Here is a 24,700-nt window from a genome sequence, read left to right on the forward strand (position 1 = left end):
CGTTTTCATATTCTGAAAGCGTAGTTTCTTTCTAGTAGATTCAAAATACGCTTTCATCTATTTACAGTTTTGCCACTAGTTTTCTTTAGGCTATAAAATCTTTGTTTTAACTCCGATTTGATTCATTCAGGTTGCGTTAGATTCGTAATTATGTAATCTACATGTTTATCTTACTGTTAAATATAATTTCAACTTTTGAAATTCGAGGTTAGATTTAATCTATTATTTTAAAGGAAATCTTGTTTAATTCATAACTTTTTCGTTATAGCTCCAATTAGAGTGCTTTTCGCGCCTGTGTATTCGTAGCAACGTGTAGAACGTCTTTAAAACCTTTTTACTTACTTTTTATGATGTTTGGTGTACTGTTCTAATTTAATTCTATTGTTTGTTTCGTGTATGATTGCATGGATGCTTGTGTGCTGCTTTATGATCTTGTCTAGTCGGTGAGCTTTACGTGTTGATCAAGAAGGAGTTCCTTTGAAGTTTTGAACTTGAAGAAGGATCCGAGTTTAAGGCAAGTATAGCATGGGATCTTCCTTGTTGTCCTATACACCTTTAATCATGTAATTCATGCTGCATGTGTCTACCTTGACAATCACTAAGGATTTCTCAGTACTTTGTTAACATGTACCTTAATTATTATGGGTTTATGCATTGGGTAGTATGATGCTAGTGCTCAAACTAAAGCCATGATCTTGTAACTTGACTAATGGATTATGCAATAAACACTAAAAGATGCTTTTTAGCAACATAGAACAAGGAGGCTAGAGCACTGGGCTATTATTATGGTGCTCTAGATTCCTCTTCCTAAGAACTTATCTGTAAGTGAACATACGGGACTTACAATACAGCTATGAGGGCTATATGGCTCTGACTTTAGCTCAGTATGAGGACCTTTTCTAGCTTGTTAGTGGTTACCTTTATTGGCGTAAGAATGGCTTGCCGAATCGGGTATAGTGCGGCCTCTGTCCCCTTGTGTATAGGCTGCGTGTCATTATGCCATCAGGAAGGGGGGCTCTACATCTGTTTGCCGAGTGAATCTAATGGCCCTAACTTGTTAGACGAACCTTTGAAAGACTTCATAGTGAACCCTGCCGACCTTCCTTGATAGTGGGTCAAGAGGTTGGCCGCCTCGGGCGAAAGGGTAAATCATGACTCACAGTGAAAGTGTACAACCTCTACAGAGTGTAAAACTGGTATATCAGTCGTGCTCATAGTCACGAGCGGTCTTGGACCCTTACGGAATAGATGATGAACACTGATGATACGGATGATAAAGATGCTTACTAATGGTCAATTGTTTATACTATTCATTATTCATGTTTACCTGATCATGTGTTTACATGGGCTAGTGATAAACTTGTTGCTACTCAATTGCTAAAATTGTGACAATTAAAAGCTAATCACAGTTAAACTAGTGTCAGCCTTTTGAGCCTCATGAACCCCATGTTATATTTGTTGAGTACGACGTGTACTTATGCTTGCTTTACTTTTCAATTATTTGGATAAAAATCCCGGATGGGTACCAGATTGCTAGAGTTTGGAGAAATTAGGCTTGTGATCAACCAATCAGTTATCCCTGTGGAATTGGAGTTTTCACCCGAAGATCGGAGTTGTCTTTCCGTTGTTTTCTGTTTAAGATTATATCATTTATACTAAGTATGTTATATATTGAGCATTGTATTTCGATATTACCCTTATTTGTAGCTATATGTGAGATTTGACTTCCTGGGCTCGCATATGGTGCGTATCTGGTTTTGTTCTTAAAATCGGGTGCTACACAAGGAGATCCACTCTCCCCACTCTTGTTTGTTTTAGTAGCAGACCTTCTTCAGTCTATTATTAACAAAGCTTGGCTCTCTGGGATTATCAAACACCCCATCAGTGATTCCTTTGAAGCTGATTACCCTATAGTGCAATGTGCAGATGATACCCTTCTTATTATACCAGGTGATGCAAGAGTACTTTTCAATCTCAAAGGTCTCCTCAGGTCTTTTTCAGATTCCATAGGATTACATGTCAATTTTGTAAAATCATTCTTGGTACCTATTAATATGAATGACAGCAGGGCCACACACCTAGCTAATACTTTTGGATGCAAAGTTGGTGGTATGCCTTTCACCTATCTAGGACTGCCCCTAGGGACTACTAAGCCATCTCTTATTGAATTCACTCCACTTCTTACAAAAATTGAGAGAAGATTATCAGGTGTTAGTAAGTTCCTCTCTTATATGGGAAACTCATCCTAGTGAACTCTGTATTTTTAGCTCTTCCAACTTTCTACATGTGTAGTCTGAAAATCCCTCCCCAGGTCATAAAACAGATTGACATTTTTAGGAAACATTGCCTTTGGAGTAAAGGGGATATCAACAGAAGAGGGAGATGCCTAGTTGCATGGGAATTTGCTTGCAAACCAAAAGATCAAGGTTAGGCATCATTGACATCCAGAGTCAAAATGAAGCCTTGCTGATGAAATTTTTGGACAAATTCTATAACAATCATGACATCCCTTGGGTAAAGCTAACCTGGTTTGCCTTTTATTCCAACAATCAAACACCCCCTCAAGCTAAAAGCCCAATTGGATCATTTTGGTGGAAGGACATCTTAAAGCTTTTTAGAAAGTTTCAGAACCTGGCTATATGCTCAGCACACAGAGGTAACACCATAATGTTCTGGTCAGATAATTGCATAGGTCAATTGTTGAAAACTCAGTTCCCTGAACTGTTCTCCTTCACAAGGAACCAAAATGCTCCATCAGTTACTTCCTGAATCAAGAAGATGATAGACTGATTAGTTTGCCTCTTTCTCAACTAGCTGAAGCTCAATTCCAAGAAATTCAAAATTTGATACAAGGAAGAAATTGGGATGAAAATGGTAATGACACTTGGACTTATAATTGGGGTTCCCCTAGATTCAGTAGCAAGAAAGCTTATGGTGCACTAGTTGGCAACACTGCAGCCTCTCCTCTTTTCAGATGGCTATGGGCCTCAAGCAATCTGGGACAGCACAAGTTCTTCTTCTGGCTTCTTCTTAGAGATAGATTGAATACCAGAAACCTCCTCAGAAGGAAAAATATGCATTTGGATAGCTACCACTGTGTCCTGTGTAATCTAAATTGTGAGGAAACTTGCTTCCATCTATTTTTTGAATGCCCATTCAGCAGAGATTATTGGTCCACTATCCCAATCAATTGGAACCTTAATGTCCGTGCTCTAGATATGATTTTACAAGCTAGAGAAAACTTTGGTAATGCTAATTTTAGGGAAATAGTCATTACTGCCTGCTGGATTATTTGGACCACAAGAAATAGAGTCATCTTTGACAATGGATAGATCAACATCAACATTTGGAAGAGACGCTTCAAGGAGGAGCTTGGTCTGGTGGGCACCAAAGCCAAGCCAAACAGATAGACCTCACTTAGTTTGTGGAGAGATAGCTACTCCTGACATGTTTTTCTCCTTTCATTTGGGCCTAGCTGCCTTGTATTTTGTCTCTTCTTGTATTTTTGTTTATTCCTTTTTTTGTCATGTACATAAATATTCTTTCATTTAATGGAAAAACAAAAAAATAGGTAGGGGACTCTCTTATCGATTCGGTCACAAAAAAAAAATTACCGCTGCATATGCACAAGGTTGATCGCCAATCCTAAATTGTGTGGACAACTTGAATCCAGACATTGCATGATTTCATATGCCACTACACTTTGTAGATTTCTTTCCGATAAGTAAACAACGAACGATCCGTTTCACAAAATGAAAAATAATAATAGATAATAGATAGCAATGGCATCAGCAGTGTACCAGCTTTATAGTTACCACTTGTGCACGTGCGCAAAAACGAGACATCGATACTCGTATACAGCTACAGGATTGTGCACCTCCAGTAGTCCAGTAGTTATCGACGACATATCTTTATAAACGCGCGTGCATTACACACAACCATATGTGCACCTCCAGTAGTTATTGACCATAGGAATATACATGGTGACCGTCGCTCTCATATATAGTTGCACTTAACCTATCTCAGTTCTTTCTAGGGCCACAAAAAAGTGTAATGGCATGTGGTCACTAACCATCTTCAGAGGTGGGTCTTTTTTATGTATAAATCTTATTTCTAGAAGTGGCTGTCAATGTAGGCTGCTTCTAAAATAGGTGTAGCGGAGAAGTTTCATAATCCTGCCCGATTCATTAAAAAAAGTTCCATAATTTTTACAAATTAAGTCGATATCAAATTTATAGAGCTCAAAGAAATCTAAAACTTTATAGATGATAGCATTTTTCATACAAAATAGTTTAAGCTTCCCTATGAGGCTAGAGTTACCGAGCTCGAAGTTACTATTTGCTAATTTTACAGTGAATGTTCATATTTTAAAACTAATTGATTTTTATCTATCTTTAAAGGCGATTGTATAACCGTCTCTATGAGTATGAGTCGAAGGAAGAAGTAGAGGCGGTTATAAAGGAACGACCTCTGCGATTGATTATGATTGTTTCTTAAAATCATTTTTATTTTGTAGTAGAGTGCATGACGGCGTACATGGCCTCGTCATTGCCTATAAATGGTTGACGCCCCATCCCAACCACGGTACTGCTCGCTCCTGAGCTCTGGAAAACCCACTTCGAGCTAAGATGAGCTCCACAAGTCCCGTTAGCTTTGCTGAAAAAACAAGATGAAATATTGTTCCGACTAATTTATTGTGAGAGAAAAACACTGTTCGAACTAAAAAAAACTGAACGCTACAGATTATAAGACAATGTCTCTTTAGCAATGCAACTGCTCCTTTGTTGCTGATGTCAGTCTCTGCCCAGTCTGTCGCTGCGGCTGCAGCCCCATCCCCTTCTTCTACAGCTCCGGTGACTCGGAACTTCAAGTGGGACGTGGAGTACATCATGTGGGCGCCGGACTGCCAGCAGAGCGTGATGATCGGGATCAACGGCAGGTTCCCCGGCCCCACGATCAGTGCCAACGCCGGCGACCTGATCAGGGTCGAGGTGACCAACAGCCTACACACTAGGGGGTCGTCATCCATTGGCATGGAATCAGACAGCTGATGACTACGGGGTGTTTGGGACTGTTTCCTCAATGTTTTTTTAGTTAAACGGTTTTAGCTTCACGCACTCGGTTTGAGAAAAAAAATAGAATTATAAAATCACCTAAAGAGATGCTTCATAAACTCTAGTTTTTTATAAAACCGTTCTATAATAGAGTTTGTAGGACATAGTTTGTGAAGCAGTCTCGAGCACCCTATATATCTGTGTAGCTGTGTACACCTAGTAGCGACATATAGCTGTCACAAAATTAACTAGCATCTGTCCCATGTGCATGCAGATCGGCACACCGTGGGCTGATGGAACTGCGTCGATATCGCAGTGCCCAATCAACTCAGGGGTGACGTTCACCTACGAGTTCCTAGCTGACAAGGTAACAAATCATCCTACTATATATATAAACCGCCAGTCCACGCGTCACTGACGATACGTATATGTGGTCAACCGGCCAAAAACGTCATTATTATATTATTGCAGTCGGGAACCTTCTTCTACCACGGCCACTTTGGGATGCACCGGAGCCCTCAGAGCCCTATGAGGTTCATGAATTTTTAGCAAAGTTTTATCGTATATGTGGAGCTGAGACTTAAGATCGAGCAGTCGTCGAAGATACGTTGCTGTCGCACTTTTATTCAGTCTCTCTTAAAATTTTTCCTGAATCCGCCGCATAGCACTGGTAGTGGGTCGGCGAGCCTCAGGTAACTGCAAGCTCATCCGGCGAAGCGAGTACGGTCCCTTCTGAGAGAGCAGCCAGCTGTGCAAGCCGGTGGTCGTCGACGTGGACCCCGGCAAGACGTACAGGCTCAGGATCGCCAGCACCATCTCCCTCTCCGCTCTCAAGGTGCAGGTCCAAGGGGTAATGATAAGCAAAATCTATTTGTCGGGTTCATAAACCCGGGGTCCCTTGGGGACCGGCTTCCGCGCCAAGGCTCGGCCCAAGAGTCTAAATACAACAGGCCGGAAGGACGGCCCAGTTGCCGACCGAAAGGTCTGGACCGAAAGGAGCGGTGCCCGCTCATCGACCCCTTGGGCCCACCACTCCGATCGGAGCACTCGCTTCGGCCTCCAGCCACCTCCGGACGCCCTCTCCGATCGGAAGGCCTGGCCCAAAGCGCTACTTCTGACTCCGACCCCGCGTCCCTCCAACCGGGGCTCGTAGGAACCCTGCTCACCGCTCTTCTCCGACCGGCGCACTCAGAGCCGACTGAAGCCATCCGACCGGGGACGCCCGTTCGGTAGGAACCAGAAGATGTGTGGAGAAAGGCAAGGCAAGTCTCACAAGTCAAAACCACTGTACCAGGGACCATACCCTGCATGGAACAGTACTCTACAGCCACCCTGACTCAAACAGTATTATAGGCGCCGACATCTCCCTCTACAGTATTGTAGGGGCCGCTAAAACTCCCATACGGTAAGGCCCCCCGCGTGTCTCTGGACATCGATAGCGGTATGGTCACCCAGATTTACCGTACCGGGTGAACATAGCGAGACTCATCACATGACTCTAGGCATCAAACAGTATTTGCAGGTACTGACGTCCACCATCCCTGAAAAAGGCAGCACGACCTCCCGAGTGCATCTGACATTCTATAGTGACAGAAACAGTGTTGTAGGCGCCTACCACTATCTTGTACCCGCCGGTGTGGGCAACAAGGCTCAGCAGCATACGTACCCTCACCCTCTCACTTGTAAAGCCGTCCCCTTCATCTATAAAAGGGGGTGCCATTCCTCCAACAAAAGGAGACCGATTCCAGTAGGCCAGAGTTCCTTATATCGATAGCTCACAACCACAGAACCACCAGGTTCAGACCTCAAGCATCCGCTTGAACACTTAGCTCATAGCGAAGTTCTTGTCACTCTCGGCCCTTCCGACCGGAGTCGACCGGACCTCTTGTACACCCCATCTTTCTCCCTCTCGTTTGTAACCCCACTACAAACTTCGAGCACCTAGGCTCAGGAATAAAGTCACCGATCGACCCCGACTGGACGTAGGGCACATTGCCCGAACCAGTATAAATCATGTGTCATTGAGTGCTAGGCCACCTCCGATCACAACGTATAGCAAAACTACAAATATTCACTAGTTGGTCAATTTCTGCACCGACAGTTGGCGCCGTCCGTGGGGAAGACGTTGTACGTTCAACACTTTTTGGTCATCGGATGGCCCACTTTTCCGCCACCCTCGCCATGGCGGGCTCGGGCGATACGATTCGCTTCGGCTCGCTGGAGTTTTCCGCACTCTCACCCACTGGGATGCATGTTCCACCCATCTTTGAGCCATCCCATGCCTTCCTCTTCGGAAGCATGGACTTCATCGCCGACCGACTCGGCGTACTACACCTCCGCGAGGAGGCTCGTGACCCGACACCCATCGGAGGGACGTCCTCCATCAACTCCGGGACGCGCGACTTCGACGACATGGCATCTGCACTTCTTTCCGAGCAAACTCTCTGCTCAAACCCCACTGTGAGTAATATACACGCTGTTATTTACTTACTATTCTTTATCTTCCGCCGATTACCCGGCGAAACCCCGTTGTCCCCAACGCAACCGCCGTACGATCGGTTCCTCTACGGCCTCGCGTCTTCCGCGGACGCATACGCCCGGGGGCTCCGAAGGATGCCTACGTCGCCCCCTCTCGCATCCAAATTCATGGGAATGGCGAGCTATGCTCCCACCTGTTTCCTTGACCTCATGGATAACGATGATGAGAGTGACGACTCTAGCATCGGCAACATGGCACCTAGCCACCGTCCGTCCCGGGAGTGCGCCATGGCAGACCCTTCGAGATACCCATCGACGAAAGCGGAGTCCTCATGGACTCACACCTCTCCGGGCCCTCACGCGGAGACCCCCGAGCTCACACTTGAGCACAGGGATGAACTACGACAACGGTGGCTGCATCAGCCACCAACTGCGCCGGCACGCCCGGCGCACCACACTGCGCCCCGCGTGCATAGATCGGCAAGCGGCGCCCGGGGGCGCACCCATCAGGTCGAGCACAACACCATGGACAGAGGGAACGATCCCCCACACTTTGCTCGGGTGAACCAGAACATCACCGCCGCGGCAATGCTTATGCGTGGCCTGTCCGAACCGAACGACCCTCGTGAATAGGCGATCCACCGTAACCTCCAGGCACTAGTGGAGACCACCGCCGTTCAACAAGTAGAGTGCTCCATATCGCGACGCCGACTCATGACCTCGCTCCCCGTCCGGGGAATAGGGACACAGTAGATGGGGCACTACACCCTATCACCACAACAACCACAGAGTGCGGCCCAGGAAGCCGCAATGGCACCTCACCTCGACTTGACGACTGCTCCGTGCCGACCGCCTATCCACGCGCAGCTCGGGCCGAACCGAGATATGCGCAGCGTCGACCGGAGTCCTAGCCCTGACAGCCTAGGACCACGGACCTTTGTCCAACACCTCCAGCAAGCGCCGTTCCCACCGCGCTTCAACGGAGGCCGCGGCAAAGGTAAGGCCAAGCACCAGGATCAAGATGAGGGCCCCTCCACGCAGAGAGGAAAAAAGAACAGAAAGAATTGCCGCCGACCGGCCAACTTTGCGTTGGTCGCCGCGGCGGATCACGCGGGCACTCAGCCCCAGCAAGACCCTCTAGACCACTTTCATGAGCTGATGGAGAGCCCTGCACCAACCACGACTATCCCGTCAATCATCTCTACAAGGACTGCCAGCTCCTCAAGCGCCTGCTGAGGTAGACTGGCATGCCAAGGAAAGAAAAAGGCGAAGAGACAGCAACCGAAGAAGGGGGCGCAGTGGGCAAAGATCCAGACGACTGAAGGATGAAGTGATCCGACCGAACGCCTACCAACTGAAGGACAACAACGACAACGCTCTCTCCGAGCACCTTGGAATAGCTATGTCGTTTTTTCTTTTCCTAAGTTTCAGTCTTACCTTTGTTTACTTAGCGAACGCTCCTATAAAAGCACCCCGATCTGAACACTTTTCGGCTCGGGGCGCTCGGCGGCTCCACTATGGGGCTCTACTACCCCTCTGTTTTGCTTTTACTTTGAGTACTCTTTTACTTTCATATGGAGAAACTCCTTCCTACCCGAACAAAAGGGCAGTTTGTTCCTTTGATTTACCTTACGTAGCTTTACTTTAAAACATTCCGACTGATCGCACCCCGCCTTTTCCTACGGTTGCGAGCGGCTGAGCCTTGCAGGCCACGCCCTGGGCTCACAAGGTTGTAGCCTACGGGACAAATGGGCAGGTACGAGAAAGAAAGAAATAAAAAAACAAAATTATGCTAAGGGAAAACTAAGGAACAAAAGGGAACAAGCTCCCTCGAACGGAGCAACTCCATCACAAAAACAAAAACCGATTGCAGTCATTAAAACACACACGAACATTTTACACAGGGGCTCCCCCACGAACTTAAACTTTTCACATTTACTAACTACTTATATTCTGCAAGCTATTAAACCGGCCTGGTGGCATCTACTGACGCCCTCACGGTGGACGACCTCTAGTCCGACATTACCGTGGCAGCAGATGAAGAATAGGTAAAAGAACAGAATGAAAACTCTCTCCCTTCTCCTACTTAAGGAAAAGGGAACGGCGGTTAGAGAAGGATGCGTCGATCGGGGAAGCTGGAACGATGGAGCGAGAACCTCTCTCTTTTCCATTTAATGTAGATAAGACGTGCCCTAACCAATGAAATGTGCTCTGCCCGATGGAATGGCTCCTGATCAGAAGGGACGTGGCCTGGCCATGGCCCACCACTACCACATGATCAACCACTACCACACGATGAGCACAGGAACCGAAGCACCACCGCACGCGGGTGGCTCCCCACTTCCCCAGGACAGACCTGGGGAGACAAAAAATGAAATCTCCGTCGAGAAACCATCCAACCCCCTGAGTCGATCGAATCACTCAGGATAGACACCAAGAGACAGGTGAGGAAGCAACGACCAAAGAAGGGGGTGTAGCGGGTGAGGATCCATATGACTGAAGGTTGAAGTGATCCGACTGGACGCCTACCGACCAAAGGACGACAACGACGCCCATCTCTCTGAACTACTGGAACAGCTATGTCGTTTTTCCTAAGCTTCAATCTTACCACTGTTTACTTAGTATATGCTCCTACAAAAGCGCCCCAACCCGAACACTTTTTTGCCCGGGGTGCTCAGGGGCTCCACTAGGGTACACTACTATCATTATGCTTAATGACTACCTCCCTATTTTGTTTACCTATGGTGGAATTCCTTCCTACCCAACCAACGGGATAGTTTGTTCCTTAGTTTTGCTTTACGTAGCTTTGCTTCAAAAACATTCCAACCGATCGCACCCCGCCTTTCCCTACGGTTACGAGCAACCGAGCCTCGCGGGCCACGCCCCGAGCTCCCAAGGTCGCGGCCTATGGGACAAATAGGTAGGTACGAGAAAGAAAGAATAAAAAACAAAATTATTCTAAGAGAAAACTAAGGAACGAAAGGGAACATGCTCCCCCAAACGGAGCAATTCCATCACAAAAAACAAACCTGACGGTAGTCATTAAACACACAGTAATATTTACATGGGGCTCCCCCACAAACTTAACTTTTACATTTTCTACTACTGCAAATACTACTGCGACCGCAAGGGATTCGCACGGTTCTGCTCCCTCGGCTTCGTCAAGCGCAATGGGTTGGAAGCGAAGGGACACCCCATGTAGGCCATGCCGACTCCATCACGAACGACAAGCGCGGATCCCGGTTGGACATTTCCGACTGAAGCTCTCCAAAACCCCGTCACTCAGGTCATCAATGTCCCGGTCGGACATTTCCAACTGAAGCTCTCCGAACCCCGTCACTCAGGTCATCAAGGTGAGCATGCGTTCATTAATACAAAAACTGTTCACACAAGGGCTCACCCACAATTGACTAGCGTAGGTCCCGGTCGGACATTTCTGACTGAAGCTCTCTAAACCCCGTCACTTAAGCCATCAAAGTGAGCACTACCAACCCCCTCCATTTCCTTACAATCATTTCATACATCCATACTTGCATTCATTCCATATGCCTATGCCTCTCGGATGATTTGGGCCCTGAACCGCCCGGGGGCTCGAGAACTAAGCATCGCACGTGCAGCGAAATGCATCAGAACGCTATGTGTTGCGTCATGAAGCGGTGGTTGCCTCATCCAACATGAGCAACCAACAGAGCTAGGGGAGAAAACAATAGATGAGCACCGTGCGGCCCTCACCCGGTCCGGCAGACTAGGTTATCTCAACCTTCTTGTTTGATCCTGAACCTCTCGCCGGGCCCACAAAATCTCCATCAAGGGGAGGCCGTTAGGCCACCTGGGTCGGTCTCCAGAACAACCTAGGCATCTGTCGGGTTGTAGGTAAAGGAGTAGTGGAATGTCACAAGAGGGCTATGCCGACCCCGTCATGAACGACGGACCCAGATTCCGCTCGATCACACCCGTTAGTGAACTCACCGAGCTAGTCTTCACTTCTGACTGCGCTCCAAAAATCCAGGGACCACGACTCCGAACTCGCGTGAAAACTAACTACCTCGACCGCCTAGGCTGTGCTGAGGCCGGGATCCATGACTCTGACCCGCTCGGTCCCACAGCGCGCACCGATGCCAGGACCCACGGTCTCGGTCTCGTCCGACCCCTAAACTAGCTATTTAGAAACCACAGCACGCACCGATGCCATGGTTTGTCCAAACTAACTCCGTCACCCAATCCCACGGCGCGCATCGACGCCAGGATCAGTGAGCTCTGTCTCATCCAAAACATGACTCCAACTCGCTCGATCCCACGACGCGCATCGACGCCAGCATCAGCAAGCTCTGGCTCGTCCAAAACATGACTCTGACTCGCTCGATCCCACGGCGCGCATCGATGCCAGCATCAGCGAGCTCTAGCTCATCCAAAACACGGACTCCCTCACTAGATCCCACAGCGCGCATCGACGCTAGGATCAGTGAGCTCTGGCTCGTCCAAAACATGGACTCCCTCACTTGATCCCACGGTGTGTATCGATGCCAGGATCAGTGAGCTCTGTCTCGTCCAAACATGACTCCAACTCGCTCGATCCCATGGCATGCATCGATGGCAGCATCAGTGAGCTCTGTCTCGTCCAAACACGGACTCCCTCCCTCGATCCCGCGGCACGCATCGACGCCAGGATCAGTGAGCTCTGTCTCATCCAAACGCGACTCTGACTTGCTCGATCCCACGGCGCGCATCGATGCCAGCATCAGCGAGCTCTATCTCGTCCAAACATGGACTCCCTCACTCGATCCCATGGCGTGCATCGATGCCTAGATCAGTGAGCTCTATCTCATCCAAACGCGACTCCGACTCGCTCGATACCATGGCACGCATCGATGCCAGCATCAACGAGCTCTGTCTCGTCCAAACACGGACTCCCTCACTTGATCCCACGGCGTGCATCGATGCTAGGATCAATGAGCTCTGTCTCGTCCAAAACATGACTCCGACTCGCTTGATCCCATGGTGCGCATCGATGGCAGCATCAGCGAGCTCTGGCTCGTCGAAAACATGACTCTGACTCGCTCAATCCCACGATGTGCATCGACGCTAGCATCAGCGAGCTCTGGCTCATCCAAAACATAGACTCCCTCACTCGATCCCACGACGCGCATCGACGCTAGGATTAGTGAGCTCTGGCTCATCCAAAACATGAACTCCCTCATTCGATCCCACGGCGCGCATCGACGCTAGGATCAGTGAGCTCTGTCTCATCCAAACGCGACTCTGACTCGCTCGATCCCACGGCGTGTGTCGATGCCAGGATTGGTGAGCTTTGTCTCATCCAAACGTGACTCCGACTCGTTTGATCCCATGGCACGCATTGATGCTAGCATCAGTGAGCTCTATCTCATCCAAACACAGACTCCGACTCGCTTGATCCCATGACGTGCATCGATGCCAGCATCAGCGAGCTTTGTCTCATCCAAACACGACTCTGACTCGCTCGATCCCACGACGCGCATCGATGCCAGCACCAACGAGCTCTGTCTCATCCAAACATGGACTCCCTCCCTCGATCCCACGACACGCATCGACGCCAGGATCAGTGAGCTCTGTCTCATCCAAACGCGACTTTGACTCGCTCGATCCCACGGCGCGCATCGACGCTAGCATCAACGAGCTCTGTCTTGTCCAAACGCGACTCCGACTTGCTCGATCCCATGGCGCGCATCGATGCCAGCATCAGCGAGCTCTGTCTCATCCAAACATGGGCTTCCTCCCTCGATCCCATGGTGCGCATCGACGCCAGGATCAGTGAGCTCTGTCTCGTCCAAACGCGACTCCGACTCACTCGATCCCACGACGTGCATCGACGCCAGCATTAGCGAGCTTTGTCTCGTCCAAACATAGACTCCCTCACTCGATCCCACAGCGCGCATCGACGCCAGGATCAGTGAGCTCTGTCTCGTCCAAACGTGACTCTGACTCGCTCGATCCCACGGCGCACATCGACGCCAGCATCAGCGAGCTCTATCTCGTCCAAACATGGACTCCCTCACTCGATCCCATGGCGCACATCGACGCTAGGATCAGTGAGCTCTGTCTCGTCCAAAACACAACTCCGATTCGCTCGATCCCATGGCGCGCACCGATGCCGGGATCCACAAGCTCCCTCTCACTCAATCTCTCAAAACAAACTAAAAAACTACCTCGGCTGCACAACGATGCCTCGAGCGATAAAATTCTGTCTCAGACTAAAAACACGTGCCCACCAGAACAACACCCCTAGACGGTTCTGCCTGAACCGCCCGGGGGCTACACCCGTGGGTGCGCTCGCATGCACCCATCGGCAAGACAAAAATCCCCCAAACAATTTGACCCGAATCGCCCGTTGGCTCGGGGACTTCTGTCGGGTTCATAAACCCGGGGTCCCTCGGGGACCGGCTTCCACGCCAAGGCTCGGCGCAAGAGTCTAAATACAACAGGCCAGAAGGATGGCCCAGTCGCCGACCGGAAGGTCTGGATCGAAAGGAGTGGCGCCCGCTCATCGACCCCTTGGGCCCACCACTCCGATCGAAGCACTCGCTTTGGCCTCCAGCCGCCTCCGGACGCCCTCTCTGATTGGAAGGCCTGGCCCAAAGCCCTACTTCTGACTCTGACCCCACGTCCCTCCAACCAGGGCTCGTAGGAACCTTGCTCACCGCTCTTCTCCGACCGGCGCACTCAGAGCCGACTGGAGCCATATGATCGGGGGCGCCCGTTTGGTAGGAACCAGAAGACGTGCGGAGAAAGGCAAGGCAAGGCTCACAAGTCAAAACCACTGTACCAGGGACCATACCCTACACGGAATAGTACTCTGCAGCCACCCTGACTCAAACAGCATTGTAGGCGCCGACATCTCCCTCTACCGTATTGTAGGGGCTGCTAAAACTCCCATACGATAAGGCCCCCCGCGTGTCTCTGGACATCGATAGCGGTATGGGCACCTAGATTTACCGTACCGGGTGAACATAGCGAGACTCCTCACATGACTCTAGGCATCAAACAGTATTTATAGGTACCGACGTCCACCATCCTTGAAAAAGGCAGCATGACCTCCCGTGTGCATCTGACATTCTACAGTGACAGCAACAGTGTTGTAGGCGCCTACCACTATCTTGTACCCACTGGTGTGGGCAACAAGGCTTGGTAGGCATGAGCAACAAGGCTCGGCAGCATACGTACCCTCACCCTCTCACTTGTGAAGCCGCCCCCTTCATCTATAAAAGGGGGTGCGCTTCCTCCAACAAAAGGAGACCGATTCCAGTAGGCCAGAGTTCCTTAGATCGATAGCTCACAACCATAGAACCACCAGGTTCAGACCTCAAGCATCCGCTTGAACACTTAGCTCATAGCGAAGTTCCTATCACTCTCGGCCCTTCTGACCAGAGCCGACCGGACCTCTTGTACACCCCATCTTTCTCCCTCTCATTTGTAACCCCACTATAGACTTTGAGCACCTAGGCTCAGGAATAAAGTCACCGACCGACCCCGACTGGACGTAGGTCACGTTGCCCAAACCAGTATAAATCTTGTGTCATTGAGTGCTAGGCCACCTACGATCACAACGTACAACAAAACTACAAATATTCACTAGTTGGTCACTTTTTGCACCGACACCATTAAACGTACGTGTACACTCCATTGCAAAAGAAAATGGACCCACTATCGAGCGTGCACGCATGCATGTGTGTGCTTTAAATACGTGGCTACTGTGCTTTTGTAGCACAAGCTGACAGTGGTTGAGGCCGACGCGGCAGCTTCGTGGCGCCATTTGATGTCGACAACATCGACATCTACTCTGGCGAGAGCTACTCCGTGCTGCTAAAGACGGACCGGCGAGCGTCGTCGTATTGGATCTCCATGGGCGTGAGAGGGCGAAGACCCAAGACACCGTCGGTGCTGGCCATCCTAAACTACACCAACAGCAAGCTGGGCAGCTGGCCGACGGGCATGCCTCTAGAGAGACCAGCCTGGGACAACGTCACACGCAGCAAGGAGTTCACCTATAGGATCAAAGCCTGTCGACAAAAGATGCTCGGCAGTCCACCGAGGGGTATTCCACGATGGTAGATTTGTCATAGAGGTGAGCGAGATTAGGAGCGAGATAGTAATACAAGCACCAAGACCCAAGATTTAGACAGGTTCGGCCATCAGTATGACATAATACCTACATCCTGTGTTCTGATGTATTGCATTGAGATGTATCGATTGTGATGTATCTATCTGTCCACTAGGGACCCCTGCCTCTCCTTACATACTCTGGAGGGGCAGGGTTACAAGGAAAGTATCCTATTTGGTACTATACAATAACTTGTGGTGCACGCCGAGCAGTGCCGTGCATGCCTTGATCTTGTGGGCTAGGCCATCTCTGATGGTGCGGTCCATGTCTTGTCCTGTGGATACCAGGGGCCATACCCCCACAGCTAGTCCCCGAGCCTGATAGTAGGTGACGTAGTTACATGGTGCCAGGGTTAGAAAGTAAAAGACTTGCCAAGCAGGCAGCCAGTCCTCGGGAGTAGCCTCGAGATGAGAACAAGCACATTCACCGCAAGGTGAAGTGTGCCCACTTAGTCCCTGAGCTTGCTAGAAGATGAAGAATGAATCTTGTAGCAGGGTCAAAGAAAAAGAAGTCTGAAAGCTTGCCGACGTCGTCTGACATGCGCATATCAAGACCCCCGACGTGCTGCCCAAGATCAGCACCCCTGATCCAAACAACATGGAGCAACCTGATAGCACACCGATGAGACGTAGCAAGATCCGAGCAGCAAGGGAGTCCCCAACATAGCTGGTGCTATCCGAGCACTGAAGAGCGAGGAGTCCCCGGCGTCGCTGGCGATGACCAAGCACCGAGGAGCAAGGAGTCCCTAGCGTCGCTAGCAATGTCCGAGCACCGAGGAGTCCTCGATGTCGCTGGCGATGACCGAGCACCGAGGAGCGAGGAGTCCCCGGCATCACTGGCGATGACCGAGCACCGAGGAGCGAGGAGTCCCCGATGTCGCTGGCGATGACCGAGCACCGAGGAGCGAGGAGTTCCTAGTGTCGTTGGCGATGACCGAGCACCGAGGAGCGAGGAGTCCCTGGTGTCGCTGGCGATGACCGAGCATCAAGGAACGAGGAGTCCCCGACATCGCTAGCGATGACCGAGCACCGAGGAGTGAGGAGTCCCCGGTGTCACTGGCGATGATCGAGCACCGAGGAGCGAGGAGTCCCCGACGTCGCTGGCAATGTCCGAGCACCGAGGAGCGAGGAGTTCCTGGCGTCGCTGGTGATGTCCGAGCACCGAGGAGCGAGGAGTCCCTGGCGATGACCGAGCACCGAGGAGCGAGGAGTCCCCAGTGTCGCTAGCGATGACCGAGCACCGAGGAGTTCCCGACGTAGCTGGCGATGTCTGAGCACCGAGGAGTCCCCGGCGTAGGCGGTGATGTTTGAGCAGCGAGGAGTTCCCGGCGTAGGCTGGCGATGTCCGAGCAGCAAGGAGTTCCTAGCGTAGCTGGTGATGTCCTTGCAGCGAGGAGTTCCCGGCATAGCTGGTGATGTCCGAGCAGCGAGGAGTTCACGGCATAGCTGGCGATGTTCGAGCACCAAGGAGTCCCCGGCGTAGCTGGCGAGGACCGAGCATCGAGGAGCGAGGAGTCCCCAGCGTCGCTGGCGATGTCCAAGCACCGAGGAGCGAGGAGTCCCCGATGTCGCTGGCGATGACCGAGTACCGAGGAGTCCCCGACATAGGCGATGATGTTCGAGCACCGAGGAGTTCTCGGTGAAGCTGGTGAGGTCCAAGCACCGGCGTAGCTGGCGACGTCCGTGCAGTGAAGTGTGCCCACTTAGTCCTCAAGCAAGAAGAAACCAAGAGCCGAGGAGTCCCCGGCGTCGCTGGCGATGAAGCACGAGCGATGAACAATCTGGTCAACTGGTCGGCGGCGAAGTGAGCATTGACTAGAAACGACTAGCGAACAGTCCGATCAACTGGTCGGCGATGGAGTCCATGAACCAAGCGGTCCGACCAGTTGATCGGTGGAGAAGTCTGAGCACCAGGTGATCCGATCACCTAGACGATGACCCTACAAACATGTAGAACGGGTAGTACATGATGTAAAAATATATGAACTCCGGAGAAAAAATAGCGTATGTAGCTTGGCGATCAGTTGGAGCGAAGACGTATTTAATATAAACCGCCTGAACAGTTAGTGTATAGTTGAGTCTCCAGCCCTAGCTAGCCTGTTAACCATAACATGGAGCGCGGAGCCCATGCACATGTAGGAGGAACAAGTGTCGCTAAGGAGCCGCTGCCGACCACCCATAACGCAGAGGGCAGACGCTCGTGCATGTGTAGGGAGGAGCCGGAGACAGGGCCGTCTCTGGAGGCGTCCGAGCATCAACATGACTGTTTGGGGGTTCGAAAAATCGTTTGGAGAGAAAACATAGAGAAAACAGCTCAGAGAAACATTATGGCGATTAATGATGATTGGAGAATATTTAGAAGAATATTAAAACGTGACTTAGCTTTAGGCAGAAAGTCTAGTCGGTGGCATATGGCGCTATCTGGTCGGCGAGAGGATGGACGTCTTCAACCTAGTTGGCGAATCTGCCCCTTAGGGCATGTTGGTAAGCGGTGACAACGTTGGTGAACCCAAAGGGTAGGGCCGTAACCCCTGGAGTTTTTGAGTAGCCTTCGATAGATCTTGATCGGAGGGTGGTCGGTGCTGAACCAGAGTGTCCAGAGCCAATTCGGCGATGGAGAGGCAATCAGTAAGTTTTAGACCGACCCGATCGATGGATATGATCAAATCGTCGTTGTTGATCTGCCTCCTCTAGTAGCGAGGAAGCGGGCGACGAGTTGTTGATGAAGGTGACCTCGGAGGTGGTTCTAAGATCAGATCTACAGTTGTGGAGGCTGATGTAGCCAGCGATGAATCGTCGTCGTGGACCGGCATGGATCTCCATGAGATTGATGACGAGAACGTGCTGTTGATTTGAGGTCCATCTGGCTCGCCATGGATCAAGCGCATACCCCTACCTAGCGCACCAACTGTTGACAAAAGATGCTCAGTATTCCACCGAGGGGTATCCCACGATGGTAGATTTGTCGTAGAGGTGAGCGAGATCAGGAGCGAGATGGTAATGCAAGCACCAAGACACAAGATTTAGACAGGTTTGACCGTTAGTATGACATAATACCTACATCCTATGTTCTGATGTATTGCATTGAGATGTATCGATCGTGATGTATCTATCTGTCCACTAGGGGACCCCTGCCTCTCCTTATATACTCTGGAGGGCAGGGCTACAAGGAAAGTATCTAATTTGGTACTATACAATAACTTGCGGTGCACGCCGAGCAGCGCCGTGCATGCCTTGATCTTGTGGGTTGGGCCACCTTTGATGGTGCGGCCCATATCTTGTCTTATGGATACCGGGGGCCATACCCCCACAAAGCCTATGATGGCAACCCCCCCCTGCCACCGGTGGCCATGGACCGGTAGATCACCATGCTCAACACGCAGAACATGGTGCAGGGGCACGTCAAGCAGGACATCAACCACGTCACCCTGTCGCTCCCGGTCACTCCCTACCTCAGTGCCTACTTCTACGGCATCGAAGACATCTCGTTTAACTCCTCCGCCGAGTCGTCGGACTCCTACAACCGCGGCTACGACGCCAAGAAGCCGCGGGGGGCGTAGACCTCGGAGGCCAGCAGCCCCACGACAGTGAGCGACCACATGTTCTGGATCACATACGGTGCCATCGTCGACGTGGTGCTACAGAACGTGAATGCGCTCGAGGACGGTGTGAGCAAGTCGCATCCGTGTGGCACCTGCACGGCCATGACTTCTAGGTGCTCGACTACGGCGACGGCGTCTACGACCATGCCAGGGACTCCAAGACGTTGAACACGGTGAACTTGCTGCTGTAGAACACGGTGGTGTTGTTCCCGCATGGCTAGACGGTGCTCTAGTTCGTGGCAGACAACCCGGGCGTGTGGGCATTCCACTGCATCGAGCCGCACCCCCACTTGGGCATGGGCATCATCTTCAGAAGTAATGGAGAAGCTGTGGGAGCTCAATGTGCCTAGGGAGGCTATCACGTGCAGAGAGGCCAAGACGGCGGCGCTACCGCTCGCTCTGCCAGTGGTGTCGTCGCCGCCGTAAACATGACATGGACTCATGGAGATGTTGGATGCTGGTTTCGATCCTCGCATGTCCGTTCCATTGGTACACTAATACATGCAGTGTATGAAAATTAGTATGCATGTCCGTATAGCTAAATGTTTGTTAAAAGAGAACATGACTACATGAGAGTTCCCATACTATCAAAAGGTACTCGCTCGATCCTAAAATATGGTACATCGTGACTTCTAAAATTTGTACTAAAATACATTACATTATATGTAATGACTATTGAAGGGGACCGTGACGCATAAGGGGGTGAATTAGGCAACTTAAAATTCTAACTCTAAATTATGGCCTCTTTTTCTAACCCTAGCAAAACCTATGCAATAGATAAACTATCTAAATGTGCAACTACGGTTTTACTAGTGTGTTGCTATCTCTACCGCAAAAGAAGTAATACGATCAATGTAAATGCGAAAGCTAAAGAGCAAGGTAGAGATATGCAAACTCTCATCGACGACTCTGGTATTTTTACCGAGGTATCGAGAAGCACACAAGCTTCCCCTTAGTCCTCGTTGGAGCCCCTCGCAAGGGCCAAGCTCCCGGTCGAGTAACTCCGTGGATAGCCTCGGGCCTTCTCCATGCGCAAGTGGGTCTCCGACGTGTCTTCCGGCAAGCCTCTCCCGGATGCTCCCCGCCGTCTTCACTATCAAGCTTTCGTCTGAAATGTCGCGGGTCTTGTTTCCTCCGGTACACGGTGGCGGCCACACCACAAATGCAGTTGGTGTGATCTCGCAAGACTACAAGCCCCTCCGATGTACAACAATGGTGCGCACAAGCACCGAGTGGTAAGAGGTATGCAAACCTCACTAAACACTAGGCCTAAACCTAGAGTAAGCGCATAAGCGGTGGTCTAATCAACCTAAGCACTTCGCAAAGCACCTACGCTAATCACCTAATAAAACACTAAGCACTATGCAAGTGGAGATCACTAAAATGGTGTATCAACACCCTTGATATGTTTCCTCAGCTCCACTCTACTCATTTGGCCGGTTGGGGTTGTATTTATAAGCCCCACTGAGAAAGTAGCCATTGGGGACAAAATCCCGCATTTCTGCTACTGCCCGGATGCTGAGGTCATCCTGATCAGACGCGTCCGGTCGTCCCGACAGTTGGAGCAGCGATCTACTGATCGGACGCTACCAGCGTCCGGTCACATGCCACCGGGCGCGTCCGGTCGCATTTTCGCCGCTCTAGAACCTCTCTGTACTTGACCGGACTCTGCTGTCCTACGTCTAGTCGATCTGCCGCCAGCGTCCGGTCCAACGTCCGGTTACGCCTGATGTCGAGCCTCTTGATCGGAACGTCCGGTCACTTTCCTCCAGCGTCCGGTCACCTCTGTGAGCTTGTTTCTTCGCGATCTTGCGTACGGCTTGGTTTCTATCTTCGTGCTTGGACTTTGCTTGATATCTTGGGTCTTCTCTTGTGCTTTTAGGGTCTTGCTTATGGTGTTGATCATCGGATCATCACGTCGCCTTCGTCCAAGTCACGTCATGCATCCTATTGAACTACAAAACAATCACTTGCATCTTCATTAGTCTAATTTGGTTGTGTCGATCATCAAACACCAAAATCCAAAGTAAATGGGCCAAGGGTCCATTTTCCTTACAACTATGTCTAAATTTAACAAAGTTTATCAAAAAGGAAACCATAATTTAAGGAGAAACTTCTTGACTAGATATTATCTATGGGTACATAAGTCATTTGAGTATTCTCTTAAGTTATCGTAAAATTTTTAGAATGCGCTATATTAAAGGACGGGGGAGTACATCACAACAGAAAAGAGTGTCATACAACAGTTAGAAAATAAAAAACTAAAGTGCCGGTGTCCGAACATTCGCGCTGCACTCCGTCTCCCGCGCGTCGCACTCCCTCACGCTAGCACATCTCCGCCAGCGTGTCCCCAAACGTCTCCCGCACTGCCAGACTGCGCGTGAGGACCACTCGTGCCCCCTCCCGCTTCTCACGTGCGTCGCAATATGCTACACCTGATCTACTTTAGAAATATCAAGATACAACATTTGCAACATACGTGTGAAGACACATGAAACATTTGAAACATGCTTCTGAAACACTTACAAAAGCACCTGGAAAACACTAGGAAAAACATTACAAAATATACGCAACATCCAGATAAACACTGCAACATATGTGTAAAACGTATGCAACATCCAGATAAACACACTTGCAACATACGTCTAAAAAACAGATAAAATATAGGGAACAAAAGCTTGTAATATACATGTATAACTATTACAACATATGGAACATCTCAATCTATTTTTACAATATCTGTATAAAACAACTGAAATATACATCTAAAATATCTGTAACATATCATTCCGTCTGGATAATAAAACAACTGCAACGTGCCTCTAGCCGTACCACCGGAGGCTTCCACACGCTCTTGTGTCATGTGCGCCTCCTTTCGCCGCTGCAAAGTTGCGGAAAGACGTGTGTAATATGCCAATCACTGAGCACTCACGCTCGATCGTGTTTCACGAGGAGGCGCCTACTGACGTGCAGTGCGAGTGATAGCAGGCATATGTACTGACGATATGCTTGTTGCAACCGCGATCCATGATAAGGTGCTGGATACTCAGTAATTAACGGTGATTGCTACCTCTATGGTCTAGTTTGTTTGGAGCCTGTCTAGTAGTATTATAGAGTGGTGCCTATAATTTGACTCTTTGTTAATGCTCCATCAGACAAGTAATAAAATCATGGATTCTTTTGGTTGTATACACAGCCTATAAGCTTGAGAAATTAAATATAAACTTTATTCTCCTAAATGACGGAGTAGAATAATCCAACGTCGACGCCGATGGGTTCCAGATCGCTAAAAGCCATCGTCGCCCGCGCTGCCTTGGGAGAACAGCCCCCAAACGCCACCGCCCCGTCCCGCCGACGCTCGTGGGTCTCTGCTTCAACTGCCTCACGCACGACCACATCGCCGCTCAGTGTCGCTCCCCGTCCCGCTGCTTCTGCTGCCGGGGTACTGGCCATCGGGCCAGGGCGTGCAAGCGTGGTCGTTCGCCGGCGTGCAAGCGAGGCCCTTCGCCGGCGTGCAAGCCTTCATCCTCCCAGGCGCATCGCCCCGGCGGGGGTGCCAAGGCACGTCACCCCGCTGGTCCAAGGCGACCCAGCTTGTCACTGGGAGGTTGCGACGCACCAGGCCAGGCGTCGACACCATCGTCGCCTCATCGTGTGCAGCAGCCGACCACGCCGTCATCGTCGCCGTAGCAGCAACCTGCCGCTATCACCACCTTTGGGTGACGCTGATAGCCGTCCCAAGATCGAGGTCATCGTTGTCCCGAAGAACACGGAGCTTGCCGCGTTTGGAACGGACTTTTCCCTTGTTCTTGTCGTGCTCGTTGGTGGGAATCGGCCTGCTGTCTCGCCAGCAGAGTTTCGGGCGCACCTTGCCTTGACGTACGAGGTGTCGGAGGGTGCAGCCAGTGTATGTGCCTGGCTCGGGGGCAACTTTGCACGCAAGCGTCAGCCGGATGGTCGCCCTAGCTTGGCGTGCGAGGTAGTTGGTCATGAGGCTGAGGAGGACCTGGTGCTGTGGAGCCGGCGGAGGCAAGTGCCACTCGCAGTCGACTCGACGCTGGACCCAATGTTGGTTGAAGTGGCAATCCAAGCTCCGCCCCCAAACCATCACTCCGCTTTAGAACCAGGACATGGGGACATGGCCACCTTCGTGGTCGACGATCCTAGCGATGTCCAGCTGGTCTTGACTTCGTCCAGGGAAATTGAGATGCTGGGCGCACCGAGGGACTCATCAAGCGATGACGATGCGGGTCGGCCAGCGTCGTCGCCCGCGTCGTCGGGGCCTGTACCACCTACACTTTAGGAAACGCTGGAGGCGTGGCTTTGCCTTCCGTTGCAGACGCCCCTCATCCATGGGCCGCCTAGGCTGCATAGGCCCAAGACGCCGGTCTCCGTTCTGTCGCTGCGGCGCAGTGACCGCCTTGCTGCGAAGCCACGCGAGGCGGACTCCACCAAGCAGGCTCGGTGCGTGCCCATACAGAAGCTGGGAGTCGTAGCAAGCTCGCCCAACGTTGACTCTGAGACGATGCGCAAGTATAAATCAACCTTCCAGGCGCTGTTATTGGCGTCCAAGCAGGAGGCGCTGCAGCTTGTTTTCGGTGGGGAATTTGACCCGCTGGCCATGAACTTGAATATGGTCGGGATGGACTAGGTTTAAGGTGTATTCTTGTTTTAGTCGTAAAGTAGTATCTTGTGTAATCACAACCTCATGTGAGAAGTGTGAGAGGTGTGGGCTGTGGGTTTCGGTAATCTTTGGATTACTGTAACTCGACAGTTTTATAACAAAACTTTCTACTCCTATTTAATGAAAAACGTGTCAAGATACGATCTCGAAAAAAAGACGGAGTAGAATAATTTGTACCTTCGAATTAAATCTTTTTTTCCCTGAATTACATAGGTACAGACACTCACAACACGCGCACACACTCACCCCTATGAACACACACGCAAACTTTATCCTTACGAGCACCTCCGAAAGACCGGTGTGCTGGCACATCTCGAGATTAACGAAGTCACCATAGGCGCCTCGCTGCTGACGGGAACGTCGCATGCCACTGAAAGCACAATGCACAGTCACCCCTATGAACACACGCACGCAAACCCTACCCCTATGAGCACCTTCAAGAGACTGCCGGCACATCTCAAGATTGACGAAGTCACCACAAGCGCCTCGCTGTCGACGGAAACGTCGCCTACCACTGAAAACATAACGCCGTTAAATCAATGCGAGCACATGTGCCAAGTCGATGACTTAAACCCGGATGGACAGGTTCTATCACAAGAAACCTAACCGACTGAGTGACACGTGATCCGATTTTAAGCATACTTTCAAGTACACATTTTTGAGAGGGGACGGCTTATTTACATTGATTCAATATGATCACAAGCAGGAGCTAAAGCCGCTGGCACGCAGGTCAAAATGACATTAGT

General features: G+C 50.5%; 1 pseudogene; it reads left to right on the forward strand.

Moving 5' to 3' along the window:
* The first annotated feature begins 4,524 nt into the window (after positions 1-4,524).
* On the forward strand, positions 4,525-19,696 carry LOC136524248 (L-ascorbate oxidase-like; annotated as a pseudogene).
* Positions 19,697-24,700: the final 5,004 nt, after the last annotated feature.

The sequence above is a fragment of the Miscanthus floridulus genome, chromosome 18, assembly GCF_019320115.1.
Source record: "Miscanthus floridulus cultivar M001 chromosome 18, ASM1932011v1, whole genome shotgun sequence".
In the NCBI taxonomy this organism is placed as follows: domain Eukaryota; kingdom Viridiplantae; phylum Streptophyta; class Magnoliopsida; order Poales; family Poaceae; genus Miscanthus; species Miscanthus floridulus.